This window comes from Natator depressus, chromosome 14 (genome assembly GCF_965152275.1).
Source record: "Natator depressus isolate rNatDep1 chromosome 14, rNatDep2.hap1, whole genome shotgun sequence".
NCBI lineage: Eukaryota > Metazoa > Chordata > Testudines > Cheloniidae > Natator > Natator depressus.
In genome coordinates, this window is record NC_134247.1 from 32,685,807 (window position 1) to 32,701,796 (window position 15,990).

Below are 15,990 nucleotides of genomic sequence, written 5' to 3' on the forward strand. Positions count from 1 at the left end.
TAACATGTGGGTGGTGCGCGGTGGGTGGGGTCTGTGGCAGATCAGGTCTCTGAAGCCCTGGGGGGTGGAGGGGCCGATGGCGTTTAAGGGGGTTCAATCATCATGGCACTGCCTCTGGCTGGGGGTTGGGCTGTTGGGCAGGGAATGAGAAACCACAAATCGTGCCCCCCCCCCCCCCGCCCGCCACACTGACCTGTCCTGCTGGGTCCGTCTCGACTTTCAGATCGGCCGGAGAGTCCGGAGCAGGGTGTGCGGGGAGCCAGGGCCAGGACCCTGGCCCCAGCTCGGCTTCGCTGCTGCTGAATCGGACCCAGTGACAGAGAGGAGCCGACCCCAGCCCAGCGTCTCCAGCAGCGTGTGCGGCCCGAGTGTCACTGAGAGAGACGATGGGGCCAGCAGCTGGACCTGCTGGGGGCGAAGAGCCACTGCAGGAGTGGCCTGTTGAGGGCCATGGACACCTGGAGACTGGCGGGGAGCCAGGTAATGGGGTGTCGCTGCCTGGGAACAGGCTGGAGAGAGACACTGAGGCTGCCCCACATGGGGCCAGGCTCTCAGTGGCAGCAGCCAGTGCCCAGCAACACCCTGTCTGTGGGCAGCAGGGACTGGATCACCCCCAGGGGCTCTCAGGGCACTGATCCCTGGCTCACAGCTGCTGTCTGGCGCACACAGCGGTGGCCGTGGGGCTGTTCAGGCCCCCTGTGTCAGACCCCCTGTGACAGCCCTGGCCCATCTCTGCCTGGTTCGTTCTCCCCCCTTCTGCTGTGTATGGCCAGTGTGAGACCCCAGTGTGCGGGGACAGGGGCACTCGGCAGTGTGGGCCCAGCCAGCGCTCGGCAGGGGGCAGAATGGGGGTGGGGATGGTGGGGGGGCAGTTGGAGCAACTGCCACCAGCACATGCGGGTCCTTATCTCTGTGCCCCTGAGCTCACCAGGCCTCCTGGCAGCTGGACTGGGAGTGCCCAGGGGAGGGCACTGGGCTGAGGGGAAAGAGGGGCTGTTCTGCGAGCCCCAGCCGGCCTGACCCTCCGGGCTCCTCTCCCAGAGCGTCTGACGGAAGGAGCAATCGACAGGACGGTGCATGTTCGAGTCCAGTGGTTCTCAGCCTTTCCAGACGACTGTCGCCCTGTCAGCAGGCTGATTTGTCTTGCCCTCTGCTAAGTTTCATCTCACCTAAAAAAACGACTTGCTTCCAAAATCGGACATAAAAATACAAAAGTGTCACAGCCACTATTCCGGAAAAATTGCTGACTCTCTCTGATTGTTGCGTATTTAATTATGAAATAGATCGATTGGACTATCAACGCTGTACCTTTCCGTGTATAGTCTATCGAGCAGTATAAACAAGCCATTGTCTGTATGAAATTTTAGCTTGTATTGACTTAGTGCTTTTTATGTAGCCTGTCGTAACACAAGGCAAATGTCTCGATGAGTTGATGTGCCCCGTGGAAGACCTCTTTTTAGCCCCAGGGGTACACGAACCGGTGGGTGAGAACCACTGTTCTAAGGCAGCTCCAGCCCTGGTGCTGTCGGGGAGACGTGTCCTCGCGGCCCTGCCTGACGAGTCTTTCTGTTTCAGACCCTCATCGTAACTACAAGAAATGTACAATTGTGCTCACAGTCGCCCTCGCAACCATGTTCTTAGTTCTCATCATTGTCCTGGCAGGTGAGTTCTTACCCTTCCCTTCCCCCTCTCTGCACATCCCATTCCCCCTGAAGCCACCACAGTCAGTCTCTCCTCCTGGCCTGTCTGGCTTCTGCCCCTGGGACAGAGGATTCCTGGGGGATGCTCCTCCAAGACCCTCCTCCTGCTCCCTCCCAGACCCCTGCACCTGGGCACTCTCTGTGTTGGGACTGAAATTAGCTCCCCCCAGCCCATCTCTGAGCACTTTGGGTCCAAGTCACTGTTGCCGGGCCCCAGGCACGGTCACTGATACCCGTGCAGAGTGGGGGTGACTGATGGTGCAGGGCAGCAATGAGCTGGGCCCTCTGCCTGCAGCGTGTCGCCCTGAGGTGCCAGCCTGGCCTTCCTGCATCCCCGGGTGGTGCCCAGTGCTGGGCAGGTGCTGGCGTGTCACTGAAATGAGCTGTGGAACGCAGTACCGACACCTCCCTTAACGCAGTGTGAAACCCACCCATTGGTGACCTCGGCAGGCAGGGTCTCGTCGCGCTGTTGACGTCCCCGCCTGCACAGACAGCTTGTGCGAGCGCAGATGGCAGCTGTTTATGGTGACCGTGAACCTGGCTGGCTGCGCTGGACAGGCCAGGCAGCGGGCGTTCGGTCTCCTGAAGGGAAGGGAGTTTGTTCCCATCTTCATCTCAACCTGCCTGTCCAGGGAAGCAAAGCGCAGAGCACGGGGAGGGGGCAGCAGTCCAGGCTAGCAGAACTCCTTGGGATACTAGACCTGGCAAATCATGTTGAAGTTAATCTCCTACCCATTAATTATTGCCCCCCTGCTGGCCCCCTGGTAACTGTCCCCTCCCTCTGCGGCTCTCTGCCCACCCCGTGTTGTAACACTGAGCTTGGGCCCAGCTCTCTGTCCTGGGCTTCCTGGCATAAGCTGCTTGTCAGCTGCATCCCTGTTGAATGTGAACCCAAGAGAGGGAGAGCAGAGTCAGATAACCCCCCTCTGGGGCTGGATTCCCAGCATCCTCCTGGCTCCCTCACGGCCTTTCAGTACCCACCCTGGTTCGAGGTGTCTCAGATGCCTGGGGCGCAGGGGCTGATCTCCCCCTGTTCTCCTCGTTGGCGGGTGGCGGGTCTCCCTCACACCACGTGTCGCTGTCTCATTCTCAGTGTGGAGACCTAAGCTTCCGTCAGCTGAACCGGGGCCCGTTGCTGTATCGCATACCAAGGGAAATGCTACTATTTCTCTGAGGCCGAAAGGAACTGGACCTACAGCCTGACCTACTGCTCTGCGCTCAGCGCCTCCCTGGCTGAGATCAACAGTGAGCAGGAAATGGTGAGAGATGCTCGAATTGCAACGTTCTGGTCTTGGCTCAGCAGCTGCTGCAGGAGAACCTGGGCTCGAGGAGCAGCTCTGAGTAAATGAGCTTCCAGTTGCTGAATGTCAGGCCTGGCTGGCTGGCCCGGGGCACCTCTAGTGTCCGTGTCTGACTGCAGGGATCACTCGCTGTCAGCCCTCTCAAAAGGAGACCGCCCCTCTCGAGGGCAAGGCAGGCTTGAGTGTCTTCTGGGTGGCATCGGGCCAAAGGGGTACTGAGATCCCAGATTGACTTGAAGAGCCAGTGCTCTTGGGTAGCCAGATGAGGATGGGGGGGGCTCCTCTTAGCCCTGGCCCCTTCTGGCTGAGGATTTGGTGGCTCTTCTCTCATCCCTGGCCCTTCCCAGCATCCCTTATTGAGATCAGCTGGGCTCTTTCCTTCCCCTTCCCCTGTGATGGGGAGGGGAGCTCAGCTGTTCTCTAAGGCGAGGCGAGGTTTGGGATGGGAAAGTTAATACTGAATTACCCAGAGCTGGGCAAGAGGGAGGTGAAAATCCCCAGCCGTTCCCTGAAAACAGAGCCCTTCAGTGTATACCTGTGAGTCTCTGGTGCACAGAGCCTGTGCTCTGACCCCACCTCTCCCTCTGCTGTTTTTAGGCTTTCCTGCTGCGCTATAAAGGCAAATTTGACCACTGGATTGGCCTCCGGAGGGACCCTGGGCAGCTCTGGAAATGGGCCAATGGCACCAAATTCAACAACCTGTAAGTCCTCTGTGAATTCCCTGGGCTTTGGGTCCCTGGCGTCTGAGATAGTGAGTTCAGCCGACTCACCAGTCAGTGCTATGTACTCTGTGTATTAGTGATGGGTGGAAGCAAGTGTTGTCTGCTGGGAGACTGGCCAAAGCTTTCAGATCTGTCTGGCTTTAGTGGGGCCATCTGCGTTAAAGATGCACATCTGATAGTCACAAATGCTGAGTGCCTGGGGCTGCCATGAGAAGTGGGGTACAGTAGAGATGGCCCAGACGACATCCCAAGAGGGATTTCAGTGGGATCTGGGAGGGATCAAATAACCAACCCCCAGTTGAGCCGATAGCAGGGTTTGACCCTGGACCATCAGCACTGAAAGAACGGCAGAGTAGGTCACGCTGGGGGGAGGGGCACTACATGTCCAGGAAAGCATAGAGTAAAGAACAGTAAAAATCTTAAACGAACCCAACTGTATCCTGGCATCTCTAAGAACAGGAATTCCACACTTGAAGAATAAGAATCTAGCAGCAGGAATATACTACTGACCAGGATGGTGACTGTGAAATTCACCGAGATTAGAGAGGCTACAAAAGCAGAAAACCCAATAATAATGGGGGTTTTCAACTATCCCCATATGATTAGAGATATGGAACAGCTTCCATAGGAGGGGAGACGACTAAGGGGGGGATATAGGAGGTCGATAAAATCATGAGTGGCGTCGAGAAAGTGAAGAGGGAAGTGTTATTTACGCCTTCACGTACCGCAAGGCCTAGCGGTCACACAATTAAATGAATAGGCAGCAGGTCTGACACAAACAAAAGGAAGTATTTCTTCACACAACACAGTCAACCTGTGGAGCTTGTTGCCAGGGGATGTTGTGAAGGCCAAGAGTATAACTCTGTTCAAACAAGAAGTAGATAAGTTCACAGAGGATAGCTCGACCAGTTCCTATCAGCCAGGATGGTCAGGGATGCAACCCCATGCTCTGAGTGTCCATATACATCTGACTGCCAGAAGCTGGGTGTGAATGGGATGGATCACTCGATACTGACCCTGTTCTGTTCATTCCCTCGGAAGCACCTACCGCTGGCCAGTATCGCAGGACAGGACACTGGGCTAGATGGACCATTGGTCTCACCCATGTGGCCAGTCTTGTGTACTTACAGCTGAATGGTGTTTTTAAAAAAGCCCTTTGCGATTGATGGGAAGCTGGAAAATGTGCCCAGAGGAGGCTTAGGAAACAAGTCACTTGATGACCTGTTGTTTGATCCCAGTCAGATATTTTCACATATTCCAGCAAGGATGCCCTAATGTAGGCAGCAGTCTGTCTTTGTGATTGCATCATGAGCCCATCTGTTAGCAGGCCTGTTTGGGGTCTGTCCACACCACAGCTGGCACCATGCCACTGCAGAGAAACTAAATGAATTCTTTGCAGCAGTCTTCATGGCTGAGCATGTGAGGGAGATTCCCAAACCTGAGCCATCCTTTTTAGGTGACAAATCTGAGGAACTGTCCCAGATTGAGATGTCATTAGAGGAGGTTTTGGAACAAATTGAGAAACTAAACAGTAACAAGTCACCAGGACCAGGAACTCAAAGGTGAAATTGCAGGACTACTAACTGTAGTCTGTAACCTATCATTGAAGTCCACTTCTGTACCCGATGACTGGAGGATAGCTACTGTGACGCCAGTTTACCTGAACTGGGTAAACAGGCATCTCAGTGGGGTGTTAACCCTGAAATCTGCCACCCTGCGGGCGCCCACCCCAGCAGAAGGCTCTGGGTGCATCATTGCCATCCCATCAGAGCTCTTCTGGGGTGATGCTGGTGGGGGAGCCACCCACAGCCATCTGCTCAGGTGGCTTTGGGCTGGGCTCTCCCTTCTCTGGGACAGATCTCACCCCGAGCCAGAGGCTGGTGGCCTGAGGGCAGGGAGATCCCGGCCTGCCCAAAGAGTAGTGCTGGGCCTCCTCCCAGCCCAGCACATGGCTACTGTGAGAGGCCAGGATGGGACCATGGGGGAGGATTTGCCTGTGGGCCTGGATCCCACCCTGTTCCCAGGTGGGAAGCGCTGGCCTCCAGCTCTCACGGGAAGCTCTGTGTGAGTGGCTGGGGTCACCCCATGGCCGCTGGGTTTGTGCTGCTGGCATTTCACTCCAGCCACCCCCTGCAATACAGCCTGTACTGACAGGCCTCTGGCCTGAGAGCTGATGTAAACTGTCCAGGGAGACCTGGACCCAGCTCTTCTGTGAGGCGTTACTGCTACTCCTCGCCACGCTGAGAGTCACCTGGAACCTGTGCCCGGGGCAGTTTGGGTGGGTTGGGCCTGCAGGGGCCCATCCAGACCCAGCTGGGTGTGTGGTGGGGGGGAGAGTAGGACCTGGGTTAATGCCCACCCAGCATAAATGGTCCATGGAGGTCAGTTGATCTTCAAACCTTTCCTGGCCTTGCTGCCCCACTGCCCCCTTTCTAGCTGGGGCCTGTGGCAGGTGCAGGAAGGGGAATCGTGAGGGGCTGTGAGTGCAGCAGCTCCCTGCACTGTGCGAGAGCGTCTCTCCCTGCCTGTGACTGATGGGAAATGTCCAACTCCTACCTGACACCAGCTCCCTGGCTTCTCTCTTGCAGGTTTCCAATAGGAGAAGGAGGAGACCGCGCGTATCTGAATGGTGTGAGTGTGGTCAGCAGCTTGCGATGCGCCAGTGAGAGACCCTGGATCTGCACCAAACCCGACGCATTTACACAGGCACAGGAGGCTGCCGTGGAAGGGGCTGGTAACAACAGTATTATAGAATCTAGCCCTGGAAAAGCCTGACTGTGATTTCTTGTGACCATCACATCTGAGCAATTCCAGAATATCAGGGAATGCTCTGCGCATCACTGGGTTACTTCCCTGTCTGGCCATCTGTGTATTGTGTGCCTGATGTTGGATGTCTCTTTGCACACTGAGCCAGGTGCAAAATTAGATTGCAAAATCCACAGAAAAGGAAATCTACAGGAAGAAACTTACAGCACGGGGCTGTGTGTGTGTCCATCTGTGGTGTTTAAGCATAAAGACAAAGGATCGGTCTGATCTCTCTCGGTGTGCAGAGACATACTGGATCCTTCCCCTCGGAGACAAACTGACGGTATGCATGTCTCCTAAAAGAAGGGTCCGAGCCTGCCTGGCTGTAAAGTGCTGCAAGGATTTCGGGTGAGCTGTACTTGGTTAGACAGGAGAATACCTTGTTAGTTCAGTCTAGGCTCTAGAACGCATGTTATGACTTTGTTATATGTAACCATTTGTTTCCAACACTTTCACTCGACTCTTGGCTTTGTTGAACTGAGGCGTGATTTCGCTGTGAGCCTATGGCAGCGCTGTGTGTTACGTGGAGCAGTGATCTGAGCTGGAGCTGGTAAGCTGGGGCCGAGGATGTGACTGTTCCTTTGGAAACAGTGAATCTGTGAATACTACCGGTGCCCAGGGGACCAGGGACTGGATGCTCCAGACAGATTCTCAAAGGACTTGAGGGCAGAGTGGGCCTATTGCTACCCTGCAGTGACGGCAGGCCCAGCAGCGAGTGCGTGTGGCCAGTGGAGTTGGGGAGCTGACCCCTGGCAGGCACAGACAAGGCTCCCTCAGGCAAAGGGCAGGTGGTGGCGAGGTGCCTCCCAGCCCCGGGTACCCGGGTACATTGCAGGGTATTAACTTACTGCAGGTTTGGGGCAGTTAAAAATTACACCCCAAGGCCCCAGCCCAGTGAGGAGGACCGAGGAGAAGAACTGTGACTGCGAGGGGCACCTGAGTCCCAGCACCGCCCAGAGTTCCGCTCTACTAGCTAAAAGTTCTAAGACTCCATTCCTGGTCTATCCCCGGCAAAGACAGAATATAGACAGACACACAGACCCTTTGTTTCTCTCCCTCCTCCCAGCTTTTGAAAGTATCTTGTCTCCTCATTGGTCATTTTGGTCAGGTGCCAGTGAGGTTACCTTTAGCTTCTTAACCCTTTACAGGTGAGCGGAGATTTCCTCTGGCCAGGAGGGATTTTAAAGGGGTTTACCCTTCCCTTTATATTTATGACACGCCCCCCAAATCTCAGCTAGGGTGAAACACTGGCTGGGATTTCTTCCTGGAGCTCTAGGACAAACAGAGTTAATAAGACGCATGCATCTCTAAATATACTACCAAGTACATAAAGACTAACAATATTTTCTACATCTCAAGGACGATTTTAACCAGTTGATTCTGGGAAACTTTCACGGGAGAGTGCATCAGCCACTTTGTTAGAAGCTCCTGAGATGTGTTGGATGTCGAAATCAAAATCTTGGAGAGCTAAACTCCACCGAAGAAGTTTTTTGTTAGTTTCTTTGACGGTGTGAAGCCACTTCAGTGCAGCATGGTCGGTTTGCAGGGGGAAACGCCGTCCCCAAACATATGGGCGTAGCTTTTCCAGAGCGTAGACAATGGCGTAACATTCTTTTTCGGTGGTTGACCAGTTGCTTTCCCTCTCAGACAGTTTTTTGCTGAGAAACACTACAGGGTGGAATTCTTGATCAGGTCCTTTCTGCATTAAAACTGCTCCCACACCACGCTCGGACGCATCTGTGGTTACTAGGAACGGTTTGTCAAAGTCTGGGGCCCTTAGTACAGGGTCAGACATGAGTGTCGCTTTAAGCTTGTTAAAGGCCTTCTGACACTTTTCGGTCCACTGAACAGCATTTGGCTGTTTGTTTTTGGTTAGGTCTGTCAGTGGGGCGGCGATTTGGCTATAGTGCGGTACAAATCGTCTGTAATAACCGGCCAAGCCTAAGAAGGATTGAACCTGTTTCTTTGACTTTGGGACAGGCCACTTTTGGATAGCATCCACTTTGGCCTGTAGGGGGCTGATAGTTCCTTGACCCACCTGGTGTCCAAGGTAAGTCACTCTGTTTAGGCCTATTTGACACTTCTTAGCCTTAACAGTTAGTCCTGCCTCCCTTATGCGCTCAAGGACTTTTTGTAGATGTTCTAGGTGGTCTGCCCAGGAATCCGAAAATGTGGCCACATCGTCAAGGTAGGCGACTGCATATTCTCCTAATCCCGCTAGGAGACCATCTACAAGTCTTTGGAAGGTGGCGGGTGCATTTCGCAGCCCGAAAGGGAGTACATTAAATTCATACAGCCCGAGATGTGTGGTGAAGGCTGACCTTTCCTTGGCAGATTCATCTAGCGGTACCTGCCAGTACCCCTTGGTTAAGTCCAAGGCAGAGATGAACTGGGCCTGTCCCAGTTTCTCTAATAGTTCATCTGTGCGTGGCATTGGATAGTTGTCTGGGCGAGTTACAGCATTTAGCTTACGGTAGTCCACGCAAAAACGTATTTCCCCATCTGATTTGGGAACTAGAACCACTGGAGATGCCCATGCACTTTCAGAGGGGCGGATTACACCCATCTGTGACATATCCTGGATCTCCCGTTCTATAGCAGTTTTAGCTTGAGGAGACACTCGGTAAGGTTGGACCCTAATTGGGTGAGCATTACCTGTGTCAATGGAGTGGTATGCCCGTTCAGTCAGTCCTGGGGTGGCTGAGAACGCTGGCGCGTAGCTAGTGCACAGCTCCTGGAACTGCTGTCGCTGCATACGCCCAAGGGTCATGGAGAGGTTCACCTCTTCCACACCACCAGCACATTTTCCTTCGTAGTAGACACCTTCAGGCCACTCAGCGTCGTCTCCTCCCTGGGCTGTAAACTGACAAACCCTTAATTCTCTGCAATAAAAGGGCTTTAGAGAATTAATATGGTACACCTTAGGTTTTCGGTTGGAGGTGGGGAATGGTATGAGATAATTAACAGCTCCCAGGCGCTCCTGGACCGTGAATGGCCCTTCCCACGATGCTTCCATTTTATGGGCCTGGAGCGCCTTTAAGACCATGACCTGGTCCCCTACTTTGAAGGAACGCTCTCTGGCATGTTTATCATACCAGGCTTTTTGCTCTTTTTGAGCATCCTGTAAGTTTTCTTTAGCAAGGGCTAAAGAGGTTCAGAGGGTGTTTTGTAGGTTGGTTACAAAGTCCAGAATGTTAGTTCCTGGAGAAGGTGTAAATCCCTCCCATTGCTGCTTCACCAACTGCAATGGCCCCTTAACCTCACGGCCATATACAAGTTCAAATGGGGAAAACCCTAAACTGGAGTGTGGTACAGCTCTGTAGGCAAAGAGCAACTGCTGCAACACTAGGTCCCAATCATTGGAGTGCTCACTTACGAATTTACGTATCATGGCCCCCAAAGTTCCATTAAACTTCTCCACCATGCCATTTGTTTGATGGTGGTAAGGAGTGGCAACCAAGTGATTTACCCCATGAGCTTCCCAAAGGTTTTTCATAGTTCCTGCCAGGAATTTAGTCCCTGCATCTGTGAGGATGTCGGAGGGCCAACCTACCCTGGCAAAAATGTCTGCTAGTGCCTGGCACACACTTTTAGCCCTGGTGTTGCTTAGAGCTACTGCTTCCGGCCATCGGGTGGCAAAATCCGTGAAGGTCAGTATGTACTGCTTTCCTCTGGGTGTCTTTTTCGGAAAAGGACCCAGAATATCCACAGCTACTCGCTGAAATGGAACTTCAATGATGGGGAGTGGCTGGAGAGGGGCTTTGACCTGGTCTTGGGGCTTTCCCACTCTTTGGCACACCTCACAAGACTGGACATAGGTAGAAACATCCTTGCCCATTCCCTCCCAGTGGAATGACCCCCCCAAACGGTCTTTGGTCCTGTTCACCCCAGCATGGCCACTAGGGTGATCATGGGCTAAGCTCAAGAGCTTGGCCCGGTATTTAGTTGGAACTACCAACTGTCTCTGAGGATGCCAGTCTTCCTGGTGTCCACCAGAAAGAGTTTCCTTGTATAAAAGTCCTCTTTCTACAACAAACCTGGATCGATTAGAAGAGCTGAGAGGCGGTGGGTTGCTCCATGCCGCCGTCCAAGCTCTCTGGAGGCTTTCATCTGCTTCCTGTTCGGTCTGGAACTGTTCCCTTGATGCTGGAGACATCAGTTCCTCATTGGATTGTGGACCTAGGCTTGGTCCCTCTGGAAGCGATATAGGGGATAGAGCTGTTTCTGTTGACTGTGAACCGCTCTCCGCTGGTGCACTATGTTGGGATTCAGGCTCCGGCTGAGCCTCTTGTGTCGGGTTATCGGCTGCTGCCAGTTCAGGGTCGGTGGGGCCCTCTGGTGTTGAGGTTGCAAGTACTGGATTCAGTGCTGACAATGGGTCTGGTGTTGGTTGTTCGGCTGGTTCCGGTTCTGGGACTGGTTCCGTCTGGGTCTCTGGGACTGGATCCACTACTGCTGTTGCAGACATTGGCCTGGGGTCCGGGTCCATCACCTCTGACCGGGTCCTGATAGAAGTTTCCGGAACAGAGCTAGGCCTCACGGCTTGTTTAGCCTGGCTGCGGGTGACCGTTCCCACCCTCTTGGCCTGCTTCACATGATTGGCCAAGTCTTCCCCCAACAGCATGGGGATGGGATAATCATCATAGACTGCAAAAGTCCACATTCCTGACCAGCCCTTGTACTGGACAGGCAACTTGGCTGTAGGCAAATCGAAAGAGTTGGACTTGAAGGGTTGAATCGTCACTTGGATCTCTGGATTGATTAAATTGGGGTCCACTAAGGAAGCATGGATAGCTGACACTTGTGCTCCGGTGTCCCTCCACGCGGTGACCTTCTTCCCGCCCACACTCACAGTTTCCCTCCGCTCCAAGGGTATCTGGGAGGTATCTGGGCCTGTGGACCTCTGGTGTGATTCCGGTGCAATGAACTGTAATCTGTTGGGGTTCTTGGGGCAGTTGGCCTTTACATGCCCCAGCTCGTTACATTTAAAACATCGTCCAGCTGACGGATCACTGGGGCGAGGAGGGTTGCTGGAGAACGGGGTGGTGGGACGATAAGGGGTCTGGAGGGTTCTTTGGGAGGTAGGTGGGGCTTTGGGCGGCCCCCGGTAATAGGGTGGGGTCTGGGGTTGTCCCTTCTGGTCTCCGCTCCAACTGCGACCAGTTTTCTTCTTCTCTGCCACCTCCACCCACCTGGCTCCAATCTCTCCTGCCTCAATTACAGTTTTGGGCTTCCCATCTAGGATGGATCTTTCTATTTCCTCAGGAACACCCTCTAAGAATTGTTCCATTTGCATGAGGAAGGGCACATCTACTGGCGATTCAACACTTGCTCCTGATATCCAGGCATCCCAATGTTTCACAGTGTGGTAGGCATGTCGGGTAAATGACACGTCTGGTTTCCACCTTAGGGCTCTGAACCTCCGACGAGAATGCTCGGGTGTTATCCCCATTCTGACTCTCGCCTTGGATTTAAACAGTTCATACTCGTTCATGTGTTCTCTAGGCATTTCAGCCGCCACCTCAGCTAAGGGTCCACTGAGCTGTGGCCTCAGCTCTACCATGTATTGGTCGGTAGAGATGCTGTACCCAAGGCAGGCCCTTTCGAAGTTTTCTAAGAAGGCCTCAGTATCATCACCTGCCTTGTAGGTGGGGAACTTTCTGGGATGGGAAGTGGTACCTGGAGAAGGATTGCTAGGGTTTGTTGGTATATTCTGCTGAGCCTTTATCTTCTCCACCTCCTCCACATGCTTCCTCTCTTTTTCCTTCTCCTCCTCCACATGCTTCCTTGCCTCCATTTCCCTCTTGGGGGCAGCTTCCTGTACCTCCTTCTCCAGCCGCATGAGTTCTATCTGTCTTTCATGTTCCCTTTGTTTTTCCTCAGCCTGAAATTTGGCTAATTCCAGCTGTAGTCGAGCCGCGGATTTTGTCATTCTAACCTCTCTGTTTTTAACTAACTTTACACCCGAGGTTTAGAAATAAACAAACAAAACTTGGCTGTAAAATTTTGCTGTGCTGGAATAGAATACCTATTCTCTGATAGTGATTGTCAGCCTACAGAAAAAGACAATTCCCTTGTCTCTGCTCTGGGCCCAAATCAAAGCAAAAAACCTCCAACTACTTGGAAACCTGCTTACCCAGCTCAAAGAAAAAGCAAATGGGTAGAACACACCCCCCCTATTTACTTTTAGGGAAAAAAAATAAAACTCTGGCTTGGAAGACTGTGAATTTCCCTGCAGGAGTTAAGTACCCTGCCTCCAGGCAAAGAAAACCTGCAATTCACAAAGATAATCCCCTTTTGTCTCTGCTTGGCCACAAAGCAGAGATAAAACAAGCTGCTTTCAGTTTCAGCTGCTTTTTGGACTTCCTTTCCAAAGGAAAAAAAAATTCCTTTTTAAAATCTGTATTTCTAGTTCAAAAAATCTCAACTGGATTTCAAAATGATTTCAGGTTAATCCCACCACTATGCCACCATGTCAAGGTTCCTCCCCCACTCTGAACTCTAGGGTACAGATGTGGGGACCTGCATGAAAAACCTCCTAAGCTTATCTTTACCAGCTTAGGTCAAAACTTCCCCAAGGTACAAAATATTCCACCCTTTGTCCTTGGATTGGCCGCTACCACCACCAAACAAATACTGGTTACTGGGGAAGAGCTGTTTGGACACGTCTTTCCCCCCAAAATACTTCCCAAAATCTTGCACCCCACTTTCTGGACAAGGTTGGGTAAAAAGCCTCACCAATTTGCCTAGGTGACTACAGACCCAGACCCTTGGATCCTAAGAACAATGAACAATCCTCCCGACACTTACACCCACCCTTTCCTGGGAAATGTTGGATAAAAAGCCTCACCAATTTGCCTAGGTGACTACAGACCCAGACCCTTGGATCTGAGAACAATGAAAAAGCATTCAGTTTTCTTACAAGAAGACTTTTAATAAAAATAGAAGTAATTAGAAATAAGAAATCCCCCCTGTAAAATCAGGATGGTAGATACCTTACAGGGTAATTAGATTCAAAACATAGAGAACCCCTCTAGGCAAAGTTAAGTTACAAAAAAGATACACAGACAGAAATAGTTATTCTATTCAGCACAATTCTTTTCTCAGCCATTTAAAGAAATCATAATCTAACACGTACCTAGCTAGATTACTTACTAAAAGTTCTAAGACTCCATTCCTCGTCTATCCCCGGCAAAGACAGAATATAGACAGACACACAGACCCTTTGTTTCTCTCCCTCCTCCCAGCTTTTGAAAGTATCTTGTCTCCTCATTGGTCATTTTGGTCAGGTGCCAGCGAGGTTACCTTTAGCTTCTTAACCCTTTACAGGTGAGAGGAGATTTCCTCTGGCCAGGAGGGATTTTAAAGGGGTTTACCCTTCCCTTTATATTTATGACACACCCCAAGGCCCCAGTCCAGTGAGGAGGACCGAGGAGAGGAACTGTGACTGTGGGGGGGGCACCTGAGTCCCAGCACCGCCCAGAGTTCTGCTCTGCCTAAAGCCACAGTCCCACCCTGTGAGTAGGGCTTTACCAAATTCATGACCATGAAAAATGCATCACAGACTGTGAAATCTGGTCTCCCCTGTGCAATCTTGCTGTGGGGGTGGGGGTGGGGGAAATATGTCACAGTACTGCCACCCTTACGTCTACGCTGCCTTCAGAGCTGGGTGGCCAGAGAGCAGCAGCTGCTGGTCTGGTGCCCAGCTCTGAAGGCAGCACTGCTGCCAGCAACAGTGCAGAAGTGAGGGTGGCATGGGGGGGGGGAAGGGCCAACCTTATGGGTGGGTGATGCGGGCAACTGCCCAGAGGACGGTGGTCAGGAGGAAACCCCGCCAACCGCCAGCTCCAGGCCCTTTTAACCTCTGAGTGCTGGACCCTGGAACGGGGGAGGGGCAGGGCTGGGAGTGTCCTGGGCAGGGGCTCCTACCATGTGCCAGGCTCTAGCTGCAAGTTCGGGCTGGGCTGGGGAGGAACAGGACCTCGTCCCCTGCATGGGCTGCTCCCAGGGCCAGATCAGAGCCACCGCCAGGAACCTCCCCCAGCAGCAGAAAGCTCCGTGGCTGCCGGCCGGGAGCCCAGTTCTGAAGGTAGCACCACTGCCAGGAGCAGTGCTGAAGTAAGGGGAGCAATACCGTGACACCACTCCCCCAATAGCCTTGAGACCGCCCCCCCCCCATGACCCTCTTCTGGGATGGGATCCACACAGTTACAACAGGGTGACATTTCAGATTGAAATAGCTAAAACTGTGAAATTTAAAAGACTTTTAAAAATCTCATGACCATGAAATTTATCAACTGGATGGGTGAATTTGGTAGGGCCATACCCATGAAACTGAACAGGGGGGTACTTCACATTACAGATACACAAATGTGGATCCTCAGTTGCACTGTTTATATCACGGCCGCTTCTTTCTGGCAGATCCATTTGAGCTCCGCGGCACACGTCTCAGACAGAACCTGGCTGCCTTTTATCCACCCGCAGCTGTTCCCATCAGCAGAGCCTGAGAAGCTGCAGAGTGAGAGAGAGTCCGTGTCACTGTGGGTCCCTGAAACAAGGAAAGGGCCAGGGGTGAGTCTTTCCTCCCCCTCCCCCTAATGGGAAGCTGGGCTCTGGTGTTGTCCTTCATCTCTAACTTTCCTGCAGAGCGTCAGTCGAGAAGACGTCCCAGGCTGTGAGGTGAGTTAGGGCAGTGGCTCTCAACCTTTCCAGACCACTGCACCCCTTTCAGGAGTCTGATTTGTCTTGTGTACCCCAAGTTTCACCTGACTTAAAAACGACTTGCTTAGAAAATCAGACCTAAAAATACAAATGTTGCCACAGCCACTATTGCTGAAAAATTGCTGACTCTCATTTGTACCACACAATTATAAAATAAATCCATTGGAAATAAGTATTGTACTTACATGTCAGGGTGTAGCGTATAGAACAGTGTAAACAAGTCAGTGTCTGTCTGAAATTTTAGTTTGCACTGACTTCGCTAGTGCTTTTTATGTAGCCCGTTGTAAAACTAGACCAATATCTAGATGAGTTGACCTACTCCTCGGAAGACCTCTGTGTACCCCAGGGATACATGTAGCCCTGCTTGAGACCCACAGAGTTAGGGGGTCTGGAGCAAGGACCATACGAGGCTGAATCCCATGGGGTTGGTGACCTGGTACTTGTTCATTGGAAGCGCCACCTTGATCTCCTACATCTCAGCTTTCCTTTAAAAACAAAGTCTGATGGGTGAGAGGAAACCTGCACCGTGAGACCTGGGTAATGGGACAGCTGCAGGGAGCTGAGGACTTGTCCCGATGAACGGTTAGGGCTGGATTCACAAAGAGACTTAAGAGGCTAATGGCCACTTCAGACACCTCCGTCCCAGAACCGCATCCCCCTGGGATTCACCAAACCCCAGCTCAGTTGCCACCAAACCCTGGAAGCGCCTGAACTTGCTCGGTGCCTCAATTTTCTGAGTCA